Raw genomic sequence first — 19,707 nt, 5'->3', positions numbered from 1 at the left:
GCAGCGAGCGAGGTCATAAAAAACCTACCCCCGCGCTCTCGTAAAAATGCTCGGTACATTATGCAGAAATTATCAGAAGGTAACGTGGACTGGACTTCCAAGGGTGAATTTGTTTATCAGGGGAACGTGGTCAAAGGTTCTCATATCATGGATTTATTCAAAAACCTTTCACTGACTCATAAAAAAACCTCATCTTCTCCGAAAGGTTGGTTAAGTTTCTTAAATACCTTGGCGGAAGTAAACATCCCCTTATCTATGTTGAGTAACCGTTTTGCGCGCGAGCAGTACAGGCATCTCAAAACGGATGAAGAGGATGAGGAATTTGAAGAAAAAACACCCCTACCACGATCAAAGAGGATAAAGAGGAGAATCATCCTATCCCCGAGCTGGATGACTTTTTGATTGATTTTTGTATGTTTTCACACACACAAGAAAAAAATGAAATAAATACATTTCAATAAATGTTTATTGTTGTTTTTTTTTTGTTTTTTTTACATGCGTTTTACAAGCATCTCTAAACATGTGTAAAGAGCAGGCCCTGTGATGAAAATTCTGACGACGTTGATGTGGAGTGAGACAGCGTTGATATTTAGTCACAAAATTAGATACTATACGATCATTTTCTAAGACATCGTGGTGATACAGAGACAATATTTCTTTATAAGATAATCCGCAGGCCTTATGGCAGAGATAAAAAACACAATGCTGCCCGCAAACGATCGACAGAGGGTGTTGAAGCTGACGGTCATGGTACAGTATTTTCTCTGAACGGTTTTCCAGAAACTCCAAGATGCTGTAGGGGTAGTGTGGAAAATCAGGCGGGAATCCGTAAGAGTCAAAAAAAGTGGCAGAGTCATCCTGTTCCAGAGTCAGAGATAACCAATGTTCTCCAGGTAGATGTGAAGGGTGAGTGTTGACAATGAAGTAGGCTGGTGCTTGAAACTCATGCGTCAGTAAGGCTAGCTGATCAGAAGCCCATACCCCGCAGAATACATCTCCCAACAGACGATGTAAAAGATGTTCCAGCCGACGATTATCCATTTTAAAAAAAAATATTTTTTATTTTTTTTAATAATAATCCACCAACACCTGTCTTTTAGCATTGATCTCCAGAATGGAATCGTAACAGGCGTATACGATAAGTGTGGTTGTCTGAGGCAGAGGGACCCTGAATCTCATCTCCAGCCTCAAATTTCCGTTGGAAACGGGAGACAGGGCAGTGGTGTCGTCGGTCGGTTCCAGATTGAAAGCAAACAGAGAATACCCCTCGTTAAATTCCCTACAATCGATACTCAGAGGTAAATCTTTGAGGTGTCTCCCCGTGGCGGTAAACATGTGGTAAAACTCTCTGACCGAATTCCCTCGATCAAACTGGGGTTGAAAGGCTTTAGAGGGAACCTGTCGTCCGTCCTGACAGAGCGCCAGGTACTCCACGTTGTTGTGTCTGAAATGAAAGGGGGACAGGTCCCTCCTGCCTGTGAAGGCGTCGTGGTGTACCATGGCCAGAACCACATATTTAGGTATAGCGCCCAGAAAGAGATTCTCCTGGTTACAGATCCTGGAATTCTCAGGGATGGAGTAGGTTTTCACAGTCGCGCGTGAGAGGGGGTAGAGTGTGTTTCCTCTCATCAGGGCCGCCTCATGACCCAATCTGACGGCCGGGGAAACGGTGACCTTTTTGATAAACAGGGAGGCGCCTGTTATCTTCAGAGCAAACTCTGAGTCGCGTGTTCCCATCAGACAGAAGGCATCGTTGTTGCGTATCAGTTTAATTCTCAAATCTACAGAGTTCAGCAAAAGTCTCTCGCAGAAAAATATGTCGGTGTGAAGCGGGCCCAGCAGGTCGACTTCTTTGGACTCGGCCGTGAAGACGCTTCTTTGGACGAGCCCTTTGTTAGGACCGTTATTGATGACGACAGAGTTCATAGAACCCGCTGTGTCTTTGTAAAACAGACCGGCGCTGAATTGACTCTTTAACGTATCTTCCGAATAGTTGAGCAGAGTCTCGATCATGGCTCTGTAAGGATGTGTGGAGCTGGATTGTGAAATCAATCTATCCCCCAGAATAACGTCACATTGGCTGAAAATCGTATTGAGAGGATAATTGATGAGCCCTACGGCCGTATCGACGGGGATGTTGGTTCCGTCCTTCTCCGTAATTTTCACCCGGAGATGTAGCATGGTGTCATTCAGGTCAAGATACTTTTCACCGTCTCCGGGGATGAAGAATTCAATGGGAGAGTTGTCGTTCAGCGCTGAGATGGGTTGACATTCTTGATATTTTTTATCCTCTATGGATAATTGTGTCATAGGAGCTGAAAATAGATCCAGTTCTGCCAGAGTGCACTCGGGTGATTTCTGATGTAAAAGAGCCATTTTTTTTTTAATGTTTGACTAGACGTTAAAAACAAAATTAAAATATATCGGAGCTCTGCGCAGACTTGCTTCTCTTCACGCCGTCACTCCCGAATGATTTGCTCTTTTTACGTTTGGAGCGTTTTTTAGAGGAAACTCGGTTGCCTGGTGGGCGTTTCCTCTTTCTACGTGATAAGACCATAATACCTCCGGAACCCTCTTGATTCTTCTGTTGCGTCAGTTTTCCCACCACTCTTTGGACCGCCTCAGAGGCTATGTTGGTGGCAGCCGTTTTAAGATGAGGTTTGGCTACGGCAAAACCCCTCTTCAGTAGAGGAGCTACGAAACGGAACAATTTTGAGAAGATTGATCCTATACCTCTACCGTACATCACCGGTGCTCCGTAAAAACCGGGTAGAGTCCCTCCCACTTGACTTTCATAATAGCTGACAAAACGATGAGGATCCTCCCGGAGACGTAACGTGGCCATCCTTCTTAATGAAGCGGTAGAGAACGCTGAACGGGTCTGAAGTGCAGCTTGACTATCGTTTTCCCATAAACAAAGTCCACGTACTTGTTGCGGTCTGTTTTAATTTCAATATGGATGGATTTGATGTAATTTTTCGATACGGGTAGGTAATGTACCGTATTATATCTGAGACTCACCACGTCTCCGTAATCACCTTTCACGTTCACTACACACAGCAGCGGTGAGTAGCTGTCGCCGACCGTTTGATACTGAACAATGTCAGTGTATAGAAACAGGTTATATATTCCAGCGTTTAAATCGCAGGGGTAAGGGGTAGAGCGCGCTGACAGAGTCCACCACTCGTTGACTTTTATTCCTAACATATAAGCCAGAGGAGGATAGGCACGGATTTTATATTGACCTTCGCCTTTGACATCGAGGCATTTGGTCACGTTGTTGAAAGAAGCTTCAAAGGAGGGGTCGTACTTTTTGACGGCCGGGGTCAACTGGTCCAGGAGATCTTTATGACGGCTGTAATGCCCTCCTCGACCGAATTTTACAATCACCAAGGGTTGAGGTTCTTCAATCGTTCGGTTCAGTTCAAAATAGGACGCGGCCGAGGATAAATTATACCAGGTGCGAGGGTAGATGAATTCACACAGACCCACCACCCATTCGCCACTCAGTTCAATGGGTTTAGCCAAATCCACGGTGAAACAACTACTGGTATTACTTTTAAATAATTCCTTACTAGCGTTGGAAGGTAGAGTCACGTAAAACCCATCGGCGTTGGTATTTTCCATGATTCTGTATTTTTTTTTCTCTGAATGATCCGAGGAGCTTGGTACGAGGTTTTTTATATACCCACCACCTCCGAGGCTTTAACCCAGCTGTTGAACTTCTCTGGCCAGTTTTTCCATCTGACTAAAACCTGTTTTTCACCTTTGACGACGCGTCGTTTTAAGATTTTCTCCACATGAAACATTTTATCGCCGGTCATTTTTACTTTTTGCAGCTCGGCTTCATAAAACGAACCCTCAATAGGCTCGCCGTCATAATCTTGTAGTTTGTATACAGGGGGTGTGCGTGGAATGCTACGCGTCACTGTAAACACTTCGTCCGTAAAACTCTGTTCATATTTTTTATCAAACACTCCTCTCAACTTTGATATTCTGACCAGATCCCCTTTTTTAAAATTCATTTTTATTTTTGGACGTGAGGAGATTGTACCGTACAGGTGATGAAACACTTGAACAGCATTCGTAGAGGTTACCTCCATAGGAGTCATTTTTATACTCTTATGGTAACTGTTGTTGTAGCTATTCAACAGGTCGGGTAAGACCTCGAGGTAACGTTTGGTGTTGTGAGCCGTAAAATATCTCCACATTCTCGTTTTTAACGTACGATTAAATCTCTCCACCACCGAGGCCTTTAAGTCACTAGCCGTCTTAAAATGCACCATACCATATTTCTGCATCAGAGCCTGAAACCTCTTGTTGAAAAATTCTTTACCCGCATCTGTTTGTAGCTTTTCAGGTATTTGACTCTCCAGTAACACCGACTCTAAAGCCTTTGCCACTTCAGACGCCGTCTTCTTCTTCAAGACGCGCGCATAGGCTTTTTTCGAAAATACATCTATAACGGTCAATAAATAATTGAATCCGTCATTATGTTTGACCAAGGCTTGCATATCGCACAGGTCGGCTTGAAATTGTTTCAACGGTTTGGTCACAAACACTCTGTTTCTCTTGAAATGTACTCGGGCTGGTTTGTGCAGAGTATAAGCGTCTTGCTCTGATAAAAAATCTTTAACATCATGAACACTGACTTTTTCACCCATTTCATCTTCTACACCCTGACGGAGTCGTTCAACTCCTCCAAAGCTTGCCGGATGAAGGGGGTTGTAATACACTTTTTTCATCACCCGTCTCTCTGCCATCCTGTCTTCTAAAAAACTGTGACAAATCTCTGTGTGAGCTGGCTTTTATAAACTTTTTTTTTTCTTTAAAAAAGGAAGAAAAACATTTTTTTTAAAAAAAGGAAGAAAAACAATAGCATTTTTTTATTTAAAATTTTTTTATTTCTCTTTTTTTTTACTCAACAGGTTACAATCTCAATACAAACTCGAGAATACAAAACTCAAGAAAAAACAGGATATATGATTACCAAAAAAAGAAAACATTTGGTAACAAGGTAAAAAACTTTGGATATATGATTACTAAAAAAAAATTAAATATACAAACTACAAAACTCAAGTAAAACAGGATATATGATTACAAAAAGAAAACTTTGGATATATGAATACAAACTACAAAACTCAAGAAAAACTTTGGATATATGATTACCAAAAAGAAAACATTTGGTAACAAGGTAAAAAATCAGATCATTTCAGCATCAGATCATTTCAGCTTATCAAAGGCCGATATAGCTGGCACCGGTGGCCTGCAGCTGTTTCATTTTCTCAGTATCCTCTCCGGTCAGATTCTCATACACATCAGAGAGAGCTTCCCACATGTACTTGGCCGTTTTCAACTCATGCAGGAGAGTCTCTGCCACCATCCGGACTCTGAGATCATTCATGTTGACGTTGCGGCTCATCAGCAGACGTTGAATGGAGGGAATGAAGCGAGGGGTGTTGAGTCGTTTCATCAAATGTTCATAGTGATCCTGGAAAAAGTCTTCCTCCAACACCTCCAAGCAGCCATGATTTCTCTGGCTAGGATGATTGATCTGACATCCATAGCATTCATCGATGCGGTACTTGCGGATAGTCAGGCTGAGCAGATGATAAACAGCAGATTTGATGCTGTCCACGATACATCCATCCGTCAACCCCGTCCACATTATTATCCTTATTGTCCTCCTCCTCCTTCTCCTTACTGTCCTCCTCCTCCTCCGAACAAGGAGGTGTCTCGGGTATCGTATGCTCGTCCTCCAGGTCCTTATCCACTACCTCGGGTAACGTTTGCTCGTCCTCCACGTCCTTATCCGCTACCTCGGACAACGGTTGCTCATCCTCCAAGGCCTGGCCCTGTACCTCGGGCACCGTCTGCTCGTCCTCCGAGATAACGTCCATACTTTGCTGACAAACTTCTGTTAAAGCCATTGAGCCGAGGTAGATGAAGTCGGAAGAAGAAGAAGAGAAGAGCTTACGAGGACGGAGGGAGCACTTCGGTCGTGTGTAGGGCATATCCAAAAAGTGCAACGGGAATGACAGCGTTCTTTATAATACCAGAAGGGGGGTGTGGTTTAGAAGTGGGAGGTTCAAAGAGGCGTGGTTAAGGAGGCGTGGGAATTGTGGTTTAGAAGTGGGAGGTACAAGGAGGCGTGGGAATTTTTTTTGTTTTTCCCATGAAACTCAAAAGTTTAGAGTTTTTCTTACCACCATCGCCTCTCTCCAGTTGCGACAACTCTGGAAAAGGATAGAAATCCTCTCCCTTATCTCCAACATCCTGTGGAGCCATTCCTTCGCTGGTATCACTAAAACGCTGCGGAATAACCCGCAGTCAGGATTAAATTTCTCCATCACAAAGATGCTGACGGATTTCTCCTGTTCCGGGAATGCCTGTGAACTGTGTAAACGCAGACTGGCTTGAGTCATCCATTTGCCTGAGCCTGTGCTTTTGGATGGCCATATTGTCCCCAAAATGATTTTCATCTTAACCAACTCCTGGTCATCAAACCGAATACCCAACCTCGGACGTTTCTCCCGAAGAGGAGGACGAGGAGGACTCTCACTATGCACTCTCTTCCCGTTCTCCTTTTTCTCCTTTTTCTCCTCCTCCTCCTCCTCCAAATAACATCCTGAATCTGATGTAGTCACATCAACATCCTCGCTCTCTTCTTCAGATGAGGCCTCTTTGTTCTCTTCTTTCACAGGGCTCTTAGTCATAGCAACAGCCATCTTTATCATCAGTTTCATCACAGCCCAATCCTCGATGCTCAACACCGTCACGATGGTTGAAGGACCCAGAATTTCCCCCTCACCCAGCTGGTACATCCACAGTTCACCCAACTCATACTTGAACACATAACCCCAGGATCCAGACATCCAGGGATATAGAGACCATTCTTCATGCAGAGATCCTGAAGGAGGCATCTGAGTACGGCACAGATACATCATACATCTCTTTGGAGCTCCTGGTATCTCGGTAACATCTTGATAAAGCGTTACAGGCGTCTGACTGAGCAATGATGAGGACCAGCCATCAGAAGGTTTTCTGTTAGAGGAAGACGAAGCCTCTTCATCCAACGGCTTACAGTTCTCCATTTGAATCGTAATCAACGCTTGCGGATCCATGCTGAGTACAAGGTAGAAGGAAAGAATGAAAAATCCACTTTATTTTATTCTATCTTAAAAACCCAACCTCCCCTCTCATTGGTTTCTCAAAAAGAGTTCACACCCCTCCTCTCATTGGTTCAAACCCGTGGGAATTTCCCACCATCACATGGTCCCAGCTCATTGGATGAAAGTTCACACACTTCCCACTGGTTCAAACCGTGGGAATTTCCCACCATCACATGGTCCCAGCTCATTGGATAAAAAAATTCCCACGGAGGCGTGGGAAAATACGCCTACCATGACGTAGACGCTTCTCATTGGCTCCTGAGCGTGGGAAAAAAGGGGCGGGTGGGCGTGGTTTCCGGTATGACGTGGCAGCCTGTCATTGGACACCAATTAGTTCCGGAAATTCCGGATTAGTCACACCTGTCAAAACGAGTTTGACATGAAGTGGGCCCCTATTCTCTCTAACATCATCCTGGAAAATTTCACCCTTAGGAGCAGCAGCTCCTGAGCAATCTGAAGGAACTCCCACAGGAGCGGAGGTAGGCAACAAAACCACATTTTCAACAACTGGAGAAACAGCATATGTGTGCGCTTGAGACGAAACTGCAACAGGTGTTACTGCTTCTTTAAGGAACAATTCCTCTCGCAGTATTGAATTGACCTGAGAATTGAGTGCACACTGTTGACGCACAAGAGACTCAAAGGTAGCCTGCACTGAACCCATCTGCTGTCGCAGTGTCACAAGAAGTTGTACATCCTTGTTTTCAGTGACCGCGGATGTAATGGAGGTCATCAAGTTTTGACGGTCAATAATCAGGGACTCTTGGAACTCAGACTGTGTTTGTTGTGCATTCCACTGAATGGCATTTATGCACTTTGAACCAAAATCCCTTACTTCTGCGAGCGAATGGTTACTTGCTTTCTCCACCACATTTGTTATGAGAGTAGTACACATTTTTAGAGCTTTATCGATGGGTATGCCCTTTGAAATGTTTGACAGACACTCACGCTGCCAATCCACTGTATTTTTGAACACAAGTTTCATCGACTCTACAGCATTAGCAAAAATGACTAAATCAGAATCTGATTGTTCCTGGATGGGAGGAGCTACAGGAACTGGGGATGAAGGCGGAAGTAATAAGCCCTCTAAAGCCAAAAGAGGATGAGTGTCCACAGACAATTGTGGTTCTACTGGAGCATCTACCCATCCCTCTTCATCATCATCATCATCATCCAGTATGTGCACCTCCTGCACATCTACAGGCATATCCGAGCTAACATTTAGAGAAGGCTCGGATTCCAATTCTGCAAGCGACGGTTCAAATGCGGTCATTGTAATGTCTGGATCTTCCCAAGACATGATGGATGGTCACTAGTAATTATTTGGACTAATAGTCAAGCTACACTCCAAATACACATTTCAGAAATATACACTCAAATACACTTGCTAAATAGATATCAGAAGATGGGACACAAAACTAAATCTCTTTATTGAAAGATTATGCTTTGTGTTACGTGTCCCTTCGTGGTTGCCAATTATGTGGCGGTACTGAGTTCCCCAGACTTTAGTTGTTCAGTCAGAAGACTGAAAAACAGTTCCCATCCACATAATAATATAAAATAAAATACCTCCTTAATAATAATAATAATAATGAACAAATGCCTCTACAATAACAAACAATTAAGGAAACTGAAATATTGGTTTTATTTTTCCTTTTACCCTCCTTTAAAGTTTTCCCAAATAAAATACACTAAAAGAAATGGGTATAAAGGGTTTCATTGAAAATCAACAAATGAATAGAATAACAAAATACAGCCTGCAGGCATTAGGCTATCGTAAGGCAAGCCAGATCGTTGCACAAATAGCACCTTAACGTCCTAGTGCAGGTAACCTAATTGATTGGTATTTATTTTGTTTCCCCAACTAGGAGAGTCAACACTCTCAATAAACAAAACACAAAGATCACAGAATCTCAAAAGGGCCTAAAACAGACCAGAGTTTCTGGTTTGGCTGATAACACATGTTGCATTGAGTGAAGGAGAGATCAGAATGACACTGGGTGTGCAGTTTCCCTCCTCTTTTAAGCCCTACAGAAAGGCACCGTCACACCCTGATTGGCCAAGAGGGGAATGCACCAAGCTGCTCTCAACTATCATTTAAGAGCCTGTCCCCACACCCTGCGCAACAGGTGAACTGAATAACCCTCTAATCACTCAGCAACTCAACCAAAAAAACACCAGGGAAAAGGGAAACAACAGCAAGCACCAGCGAATTGGCAGCTGCCACAGTATGACGTTTTAGTTATGAACATCTATATTTAACAGGTGGTGGTGTTGGATTTCCCTCTGAGGTTGAATGTAGCTGTGGATCTGCAGGACCACCTGAGGCAAGAGTTTCATCGTGTGGCTGCATGTGCGGGTATGTTTAAACAAAGGGTTTAACTACAGTTACAAATTTAACAAGTTGTGTACTCCTGGGCAAACTATTTGAATACATTTTAGTCATTAGTCATTATGGTTTCATGCCAAGTAATGCAAAAACAAATTCACCATTTTTTGATTATAAATTTATTTAATAACTAAAATGTATAACTAGCATGATCTTCATAACAGTTATATAAATATCTCAAAACATATGTAAAATAAATAGCATTGTAGGTTGGCAATATATTGAAAACACAGTGTAAAAATATTAAATTTCAGTAATGTATGATGTTTCATATTTTTTTAAGGTGTGAAGTACGTCTCTACTGCTGAGCATTTTCCTGTGCACAACCATAAGCTGTGGAGCCCTGATGGCGTAAGTATATATGTTGTGACATGGAAAATGCATAAGTGTGATGTACCCTTTTCGTCATTGATATAAGTTCAAATCATACAGATGCATATAGATTGTACGATATTTGTGTTTAATTACTGTTAAAATACGTATTTTGCAGGTTCATTTGAGTGACAGGGAGGGAATGGGTGTCTTGGTGCAGCTGTTCTGGACTGCTGCTTATCTGCACCTGGAGAGTACTGTACCGAAGCCATCAGTTGTTTCTAAGACATCTCTGCCTGCTAGGAGATTCTCCCCAAAGGTGGTTGTGAAGGGAGAGGTCGCTGCACCAGGGCCATGTCAAGCAGATGAAGACGGATATATGACTGTTAGTTACAGCAGGAAGGTAAGATGTTGCACACTGTAAGAAAATGATTGAACTTGTTTGGATAAAGTGATATATAATATGGTATCTGTGTAATTGACAATGGGTAGCTATGTGTTGAATACTAAATAGGCTATTTGTCATTGCAGAGGCAGCGGTCTTGGGAAGCTAAAAAGTCCTATGGAGCACCAAAGAGGAGGATTGTTCAGCAACAGGTGTGATATGTTTGTATTATGCGTTAATTATTAGGATATGTTTATTGATTGTTTGTTTATGGATTACCTTTTGAGAAGAGAAAATGTCAACGACAGTTTTCTGCTATTTTGTTTGAATGTTTTGAAGGTGTTCCATCCCACTGACGCATGCCAGGTTTAGCAGTAAGATGTTGGCTGTGATGGATGCCTTTGTTCCATCACCAAAAGGACAAAAGGTAATTTGCATTGATCTTTGTGTTATTTGAAGCCCTATATTTAAGTGATTTTTCTTCCTGAAATAATGTAAACTAATAAACCTAGACTGTTTATATTGTTCAAAAGGAGCATGCCTCAAATCTGCCTTAAAAAACACTTGTTTGTCTTACATTAGAATCCACATGTGGAACATCGGCAGAAAGCAGCTTCTTCCAAGAGGAGGCTGGCAGAGCCACAGGTTTGTCTTTGTTTTTAAATCAAACTGATTCAGAGATGTGTGTAATGAAAGTAAATATGTTGTTCATTCAATCCTTTTAGTACATAATAGGCAATCTGTGATAAAACATGCTGTTTTAAATGCAGTTCTTTCCCTGTTCTTTTTTTGTTTATAGCTGGACGCTGCCCCCTCGGTGGAGGATGTCTCGCGAAAACCCGCTAAATGCCAGGGCTGTGATTGTGGATGTGAAGGCAGAGGTTGGCGTTTTAAAAAAAAAAAATTAAGGAGCCGTCTCAGCTATGTCATTGTTATTGCAGTATAAACCAAATAGAAAATTCTTCTGTGTTAGGTTTTGCTCATTAATATATAAATAGTTATACTTTAATAATGTGAAAGACTGAAAAAATACATGATTTTAAACCATCCCACCAAAGGTCGATGTCTCTCCACAGGCGTCACCTTCCAGGGCTGTGCCAGTGGTTGTGGAAGAACAGGGGCATTGTATGTCACCAAGAACTGTCAAAGGTAAGAGTGATGCGAATATTAATGCTTGCATGTGTTTATCAAAATTTCTATCGCCTATTGTTGCTGGGACTGATGTCAGAGAAACAGCATCGCACGGTAATGTGGATGAAGGGCTAGCATGTAGTGTTGTGGCAGCAATCCAACATGCGCATGCTCCTGTATGTACATGGAAAGGGAAAGATGTTGACAGCATCCTTGTAGAAGGGAGCAAAATATCAAAGGCAATGCAGCAGAGTAATGCGACAACAAAAAAATGTGGTATGTAGACAAAACAGCATGGTGTGTTTGGCATCAACTGGGAGGTTAATATTTGGCTGCCAAAGTATAGTGAAAGTCTTCAAAGTGAATACAGGTTAGTATAATTGCCTTTGTGTGAAAGTAAATGTTATTGTTATTGTGCAAAGTTGGTGATTGTCTCATAATTTACATTGTGGTGGTTATTGTTGCAGGTGTGGAGGTGTGTTTCCTGACAGATTCAATGTGCCGTGGGCTGGAAGACACAATCTCCAACATCAATGCGTTTGTGCATCCCGGAACAACAGTTTCACGCAGTTTGTCCCAGCACACGTATCATTTTGTGAAGGAGTGTTAGTCGTTATCAATATCGGGACCAACGGCATTGCCAGTGGTGTATGTCCCAGTTTGCTTCTGCAGAAGATGGATTCATTGATACATCGAATTCAGCGCGGACGTGAGGACATACACGTTGCTGTTTGTTCTGTGTTGCCGCGACCTGTGGATGACCATAAAAGCAAAGCACTGGTGAAGCAGTTCAACAGATTGATGGAGTTCAAAGACAACACAGATGTGTAATGTCATATTTCTGCGTACCAACAAAATGTTTTTGTCAGGAGGGGAAGTTCTTGGTCATTTGTTTAAAAGGGATGGTTTGCATTTGAACCAGAAGAGCAAAGACATTTTGTTTTCGTATTTCAAGAACTTTTTGTGGCATTTCTGTCAGCATGTGTAGTCGTTTAAGGGTGTTTTCACACTTTTTCACCCTTTCAATCCTCAATTGGAACACAGAACGATGACTCAGCATTTTGTGTGCATATGTCAACACTGTATCACATAATGATCTGTATCATTTCTGATGTGATTGGTTGCTGTGATGGAGGATAATATTGTATATTATATGTTAATATTTTTGAATGAGAAGGATGGTGTTGCAGGTGCCGGATTTTTTTGGACATGTGGTTTTTAAAAGAAGTTGTATATAGTCAAATTTTAACAGCATGTCACTGCAAAATTAGTAGCACAAGAACAGTGTTTTATTGTAAAATATCTTGTTTGCAAATAAAAACAACTTTTTGAATCAATTGTCATGTGGCTGTGTTTTAGGTTTACTTGTAAAAATTTAGCAAATGTTCTAAAAATGTATGAGATGTATTAGAAAGATACATGTTAGTGAAAAGGGGTAGAAGTATTTGTATGTGTAGTAATGCATAAGGAGAGGTCAGATAAGATCCTTCCACATTTGGCGAGCAGTTGTAATTCAGCTGTAGAGGTGAATCCTGTGGGCCGACTGAGCAGCCACCAAATGACCCCACCCTCGTTGAAGTGCAGAATATAGTTGGTTAATTATGAAGATTTGGCGGGCATAATTAACGGGAAACACTGTAGCCTGATTCGTATCCCTCCAGTTGCTCACTGAGAGATGACGTTTCCTTTAGAAAAGTGAACTCGTACACGGATTCACATGACCTAAATCATAAATATAAATATGCACTAATGGAACATACTTCTGTGTATGAGAAAGTATGATGATAGTGAAAATGAAGACAAAGCTGACAGAAGTAGAGGTGATTAACTAGAATCACATGATCTGAGTCACGTTATTGATGCGTTTTGTTATTTCAGAGTTCTTGTGCTATAGGTTTATTTTATAATAATTTATGTAAAAATCAATACATAGACTAGATAAGACCAGGGACCATTATAGTAACTGTGCTGATTTATATTGAAAATAGAAAGCATTTATACAGACACCAGCATTGAGGCATGTCTTGATAAAACACAGTGAATATCACATGAAAGTTGTTGATCTGGTTTCATGTTAAGTGTGGGCACAATGAGAGAAATGCGTCCCCTTGTCCAGAATTTCTAATGGCTGGCTTGCGAAGAGGCAGTGGAAAGGTTAAGAGTCGGTGATCAGCCATTAAGTTCATCAGACATACAGAATTTTGAGAGCTATTGTCTACAAGACTTCTGGTGCAACAGCCATTGCTTTATCTTACATAACAAAGCAGGGTGATTAGAAGTGATTAGTGGATGGGCCTGTGTTTGTTGATAGCTCTGTGCAAATGGAGTTGAACTATGAGACAGTACAAGTGGAAAAGTACATTTGCAGTTTGGTTTAGTAACAACATATAAAATATATTTATTTTTAACGTGTGTGTAATGTTATACATTGTGTTGAATGTTGTAAATTAATAGCAGTGCATTTTATTATCTGATTCCAGGCTTCATGATTAGAAATGTGCTAGAAGCTGTGTTTAACACAATTTCAACACAGTGAGTTTAACACAAATTATATTCCCTAATATTTTTTGGATGATTTGAATGATTTTAACTGTGAAAAATGTAACATTATATACTGTATAAATCATGAAACTGAGTATGAATCATGAATACATTTGTATGCATTAATTGGCAAATCAGTAGAAATGATTTCTGATTCTGCTTTCACAAAGGTTGTTTTAAGGTTAATATTCATGTTAAGGTCAGGTCATCATAATGACCGAAGTGATTAGTGTAGGTGCCTGTGTTTGTAAATGTAATAATATCACATTTCAGTGTTAGGCAAAACCTTTATCTGAATATCAAATATTGTTACTGGCATAATCCATTACACTGTAAATATATTTATGAGTGCATTTCATATTTATGTTGAAGAAGGCACATGTGAATATGTCATTGTAGAGAAACAAGTGGTATATTATGGACAAAGGAGTTTATTTTCTAAAAAACATATGCACTTATTTTCAACTGTTTGACAAACAAACCGCTTTTGCTCAACATCATGTCAACATTATTGTATTGATAGCATATTTAAATCATAAACCTCCATAACTGTTGTTGTATTGATATGTGTTTGTAATACAACTTTTACAGGTAACTCCATGTCATTAACCTTTTTACATATATAGGTGTAATATATAATAGTTTAATGTAAAAGCAATACATAGACTAAATTAGACCTTGCACCCTTAAAGTAACAGTGTTTATTTGTATTGAAATGGATACATACACCATCATTGTGAAATGTCTTGATAAACCACAGTGAAGGTTTCCATAAATACAAATAATTAAGGTCTATGATTCTAAATTAGTCAAGTTCTGATCAGTCAGGTATAGACGTGGTTTAAATATTAATAATTATTACAAACTGTGGGATAAAACGCACTAGAAGTCTTATTGTCCTTTACAATGACACACTAGCTACATGTTTACAATTAGGCAGGCAAACTGATTACAATAAACAATAATGAAGATTAGTGTATTTGATGTAATAGTGTCATTAGAATGTACCATAGGTCAGTAAATTTGGGCTTTCTAGGAATAAAAAAAATTCTCTGGAGGGTCATACCCTATATGTGGGAACTGTTTCTCACTGGATGGCTACTCCATATCCTTGTGGAACACTGATCAGGGCTCAAATATAAAAGCCATGGTACAGAGAAAACATAAAATGAAAGGATCAGAAACTCGAACTGTGATGTCATACGTGAATTTTGATGGTTCGCCATGACACAGGAGGATGATGTTACTTGACTTTACATAGTCCGATCTGCCCCAAATTTCACAAGCTGGATAATAGTCCCAGCCTGAAGACATATGTAACATTATGAGTGAAAATCATAGCGCCCCCTACAGGAAACAGGAAATTGATTATACATTGTCCGAATGTGCGTTCTCCAGACGTGCCCGCGGGGGCACGTTTGGGGAACACGCACGTCGGGGTAACCGCTGTCGTGGCACGTATATGTTTTCAGGCCAGGACTATTATCAAGCTTGTGAAGTTTGGGGCAGCTGGGACTATGTAAAGTCAAGTAACAACAGCCACCTGTGTCATGGCGAACTTTCAAAATTCACGTATGACATCACCGTTTGATCTATGTGCTGCTTTCTTTTTTTTTTTCTACATTTATTTAATCAATTCATTAATTAATTTATGGTTTCTATCTTACTACCATGAATTATATTACTGTAGTACTTATTTAAAAAAATATTTTTATGTTATTTTTTCTGTAACTTTACCTCTGGGGGTGGGAAAAAGGCTGGACCCGTCTCTGTGTGGGAGTGGGAAGCGATATGTATATATGTGTATTTACATATTAAATGTAAGAATTTTTTTTGGTATTATGGCACCGGTGTTATGTTTTGTTATGTTTGGAAAAAAGGAATAAAAAGAATTTTCCAAAAAAGAATGAGTTATGGTTTCTGTTAACTACATTAATTAATTTTATGCATTCAATTACCATAACACATCTTATTGTTTCAGATGATCTGTGATGCTGACTGTGTCTTCAGTAATGTAGAGGCAAAGTGGTCCGGCTCGGTCCATTCGTGCCAGTACTATTTACGTTTTTGACTATCAGAAGGTAAACCACACAAATGTCACTGATCAAGCCCCTTGAATATTATGATAGTGTCAAAGTTTTACTGACTGCTATTTATTTAGTTGTAATGAATACATTTTGTGTTCTCAGGTGAATTCTCCGGCGTGTTGCTGGGAGACGAGGGTTAGACCTGCCAGCCATTTCTACTCACTCCCTTTGCAGATCCCCAGCCAGCAGCACAGCACACTTACACTCTTGCCCATGCAAGAACAAGGGCTGGAATAGAAATGGCATTTAGCCTTTTAAAGACTCGTTTCCAGTGCCTTCATCACCTGAGGGTAACCCCCGACAGGGCCTGTGACGGTATTGTTGCCTGCACTGTCCTCCATATGTTGTCTGTCTCAGGAAGGAAAGGGCTCCCAGAGTGGCCTTGGACATGGACTGGGATGATGCTGCAATGTTTCCTGGCGACATTAATGGCAGACTGGTCAGAGATCGATATGTTAATTATTTTTCGTTGACTTATTGTGTAGGAGCCGCAGTTAAGTTTATTTGTATAATAGAATATTTGATTTTGTATTTACAAGTGTTTGCACCCTCCATAGGTGGTGGGGGCGCATTATGTATAAGTTGGTTCGCATGACGCACGGTGAGGAGGACGGGTGTTACGTTCCCCTCCGTTTAAGGTCCAGGGGATCGAGGGAGTAACAAAATTAATTTGTAAATCTGGGAATGAGAGGACTGGCAACAAGATTGTGTGTAAAATAATCATACAATTTATTAACAAAAATATGATAAAAAAACAAAAACACCAACTGAGAACTACTTTCTAACAGAAAGCATGGGGTAGGTATACAATTAAATAAATATGGCAAAAAACAATATAAAATCACTCAAATTAAAGCTACTGCTCAGAAGGTGCAGCGACAAACAACCCGTAGGTACTCAACTTAAACAAACTGCTCCACAGAGACAGCGAACAATCAGGGAGTAAACAATTTAACACTTCTTCCTAACAATAGCAATAACCACACTTAATTCACAAAAGACAACCACCACACACAGTATTGAATACTGCCGTTAGGCCCACTGGCAACTTCTGCTCCGTTCTCCTGCTCTCTTATACTCTCCGCCTTGATTACTGATCAGCTGCAGGCTGCGTACCTTCATCCACTGCAGCTGCACAGGGGAGGAGGGCGGCACCTGAGGAGACAGAGTAGAGGGCACAATAACACAATATACATGCAACACAGCACTGCACGTAACAACGGTTTACAGCAGATACCGTCATTGACCTCAGCCTCACTCAGCCACAGCAGATAAATGGACTCTGCAAAAAGTTAAACTGGACTCTAAATCAACTGTCTACCTTTTGTTTTCATATTAAGTTTATTTTGCAATAAATTCTAAGCTACAGTGAATGGTGAATACTCTCCCTGGATTTCTTTTGGAAAGAAGGCTGCGAGTCTGACACGTACTCATGTGGTAAAAAAAACAACAGGAAAGTGGATTAGTGGTTAAAGGAAAAACCAAACTGATGTTTTCTGCCAGCACATATTGCTTTTTCATGTATTCCTAAACCATAAAGGATCATGATGCATTTCATTTTGTGGCGGTACCGATTCCCTCAAAACTTTAGTTGATCAGGCAGAAGACTGAAAACCAGTTCCCATCGACATATTAATATAAAATAAAATGCCTCCTTAATAATAATAATAATAATGAACAAATGCCTCTTCGATAACAAACAATTAAGGAAACTGAAATATTGTTTTTATTTTTCCTTTTACCCTCCTTTAAAGTTTCCCCAAATGAAATAGACTAAAAGAAATGGTTATAAAGGGTTTCAGAGAAAATCAACAAATGAATAGAATAACAAAATACAGCCTGTAGGCGTTAGGCTATCGTAAGGCAAGCCAGATCGTTGCACAAATAGCACCTTAACGTCCTAGTGCAGGTAACCTAATTGAAGGGTATTTATTTTGTTTCCCCAACTAGGATAGTCAACACTCTCAATAAGCAAAACACAACAGAGCACAGGATCTCAAAAGGGCCTAAAACAGAGAGTTTCTGGCTTGGCTGATAACACATGTTGCAGTTAGTGAAGGAGAGATTAGAATGACACTGGGTGTGCAATTCTCCTCCTCTCTTAAGCCCTGCAGAAAGGGCATCATCACACCCTGATTGGCCAAGAGGGGAATGCACCAAGCTGCTCTCAACTATCATTTAAGAGTCAACAGGTGAACTGAATAACCCTCCAATCACTCAGCAATTCAACCAAAAAATCACCAGGGAAAAAGGAAAACGACAGCAAGCACCAGAGAATGGGCAGCTGCCACAATTTCACATCATAGCACACAATTTCAGATTAGTTTTCATAATCAGTTATCTGTTGAGAGCTTGGGAGAGAAAAAATAACAATGATTAATACTGTAGTGAAGAACTGTGGGGGGAGGGTAACTCCATGTGGATACCCAGGGAAGAGTCCCACATACCTGATGACTGATGATTTCCACCTTTGCCAGGGGGGGTGGGGAGAGGTGCAGGAACAAAAGGTGAGGATTGAAAGGCCTCGTGGCGCGTGAGAGAGACTGAACTGCTTTTGCCATGGCTGTGGCTGTGGCTGGCACGGTGACAGGTGGGTGCTGTTCGCAACTTTTAGTGTTGCCGGCAGTGAAGACTAGACGCATCACCTCACGCCATACCGAGCAGGCTGCCTGCCGCCGCTGCATCCTGGTGGCTAAGGGATTCCTCTGCCTCTCCCTAGTGGTAGAAGTGGTTTTCACTGGCCTGTAGTTTACGTGGTCCTTAATCGCTTGCTGTGCATTTTGATATTGTGTCCCAATAGTGTGCAGTGTTCTGCTTGCCGTGCGTTTCGCCATAGTGTGTAGTTTCTTCAAGGGTGTGTTTGGGTCCGTAGGGTGGGTAGGCTACCTGAGTCCACTGGCGTTGACCTCCGTACAGGCTTTCTGCCTCGTGGTGTCCTAATTTTAAGGAATTCATCCATCTAATAAAGGCTATATCTTTTGTACTCTATTCCTGTGTGTGTGGTTGTATTTTCTTGCCTCTGACACCGGACCAGACCGGGTTAACAAAGGTGGTGGCAGTTTACGCTACCATAAAATCTTTAAAACCAAAAGTTATTACGATAGCATAAAAAGGCATTGCCCAATATCCATGTTACACGCAGATAACACAGTGTACCGCACACACAGACCTTCCTCCCGGCTTTATCTTTATTGACAGATGGAACAAAAGGGAGTGGGGTAAACAAGGGAGGAACACATAGATTTTGACCTCTGTGTTGTAATGTCTGTACGTTTCCTGCCCTTTTCCTGGCAGTAAAGTTACATTTCCAAATATAGATCGCTAAACACCAAACACTAACACCAAATATAGATCTGTAAACACTAACACCAAATATAGATCTGTAAACATTAAAACACTAACACCAAATATAGATCTGTAAACATTAAAACACTAACACCAAATATAGATCGGTAAACACCAAATATAGATCTGTACATTTTTCTTTATCCCTTTTATTTACCTTTCCAATATTAAGCTTAATTTGATTTTCTATATACAGGTATATATATCCGATTTATTTACTTCTGATGGTTTTCACTGGTAAAATCCACAGAGGATCGTGTAAAATAAATAAGATCCTTCAAAGAGGGGTGGTAGTAGTGTGTAAAATTAGAAGTTAATTAAAAAAAAATAAGGCTGGTGTTTTTT

At 40.9% G+C, this 19,707-nt stretch overlaps 1 long non-coding RNA gene across 1 annotated transcript in view; it reads right to left on the bottom strand.

Annotated features, from left to right (window-relative positions):
• Positions 1 to 6,421: 6,421 nt before the first annotated feature.
• LOC119487067 overlaps positions 6,422 to 19,707 on the bottom strand; it is an 18,446-nt gene continuing 5,160 nt past the window's right edge. The window contains exons 2-3 of the long non-coding RNA XR_005206638.1: positions 16,976 to 16,981; positions 6,422 to 6,433 (exon numbers count right to left, since the gene is read on the bottom strand). This is a non-coding gene — a long non-coding RNA (uncharacterized LOC119487067). The remainder of the gene's footprint in view (positions 6,434 to 16,975; positions 16,982 to 19,707) is intronic.

This window comes from Sebastes umbrosus, chromosome 4, assembly GCF_015220745.1.
Source record: "Sebastes umbrosus isolate fSebUmb1 chromosome 4, fSebUmb1.pri, whole genome shotgun sequence".
In the NCBI taxonomy this organism is placed as follows: domain Eukaryota; kingdom Metazoa; phylum Chordata; class Actinopteri; order Perciformes; family Sebastidae; genus Sebastes; species Sebastes umbrosus.
Note: the sequence above shows the minus strand (reverse complement) of the source record. Positions and strands in the feature narration are given on the sequence as shown.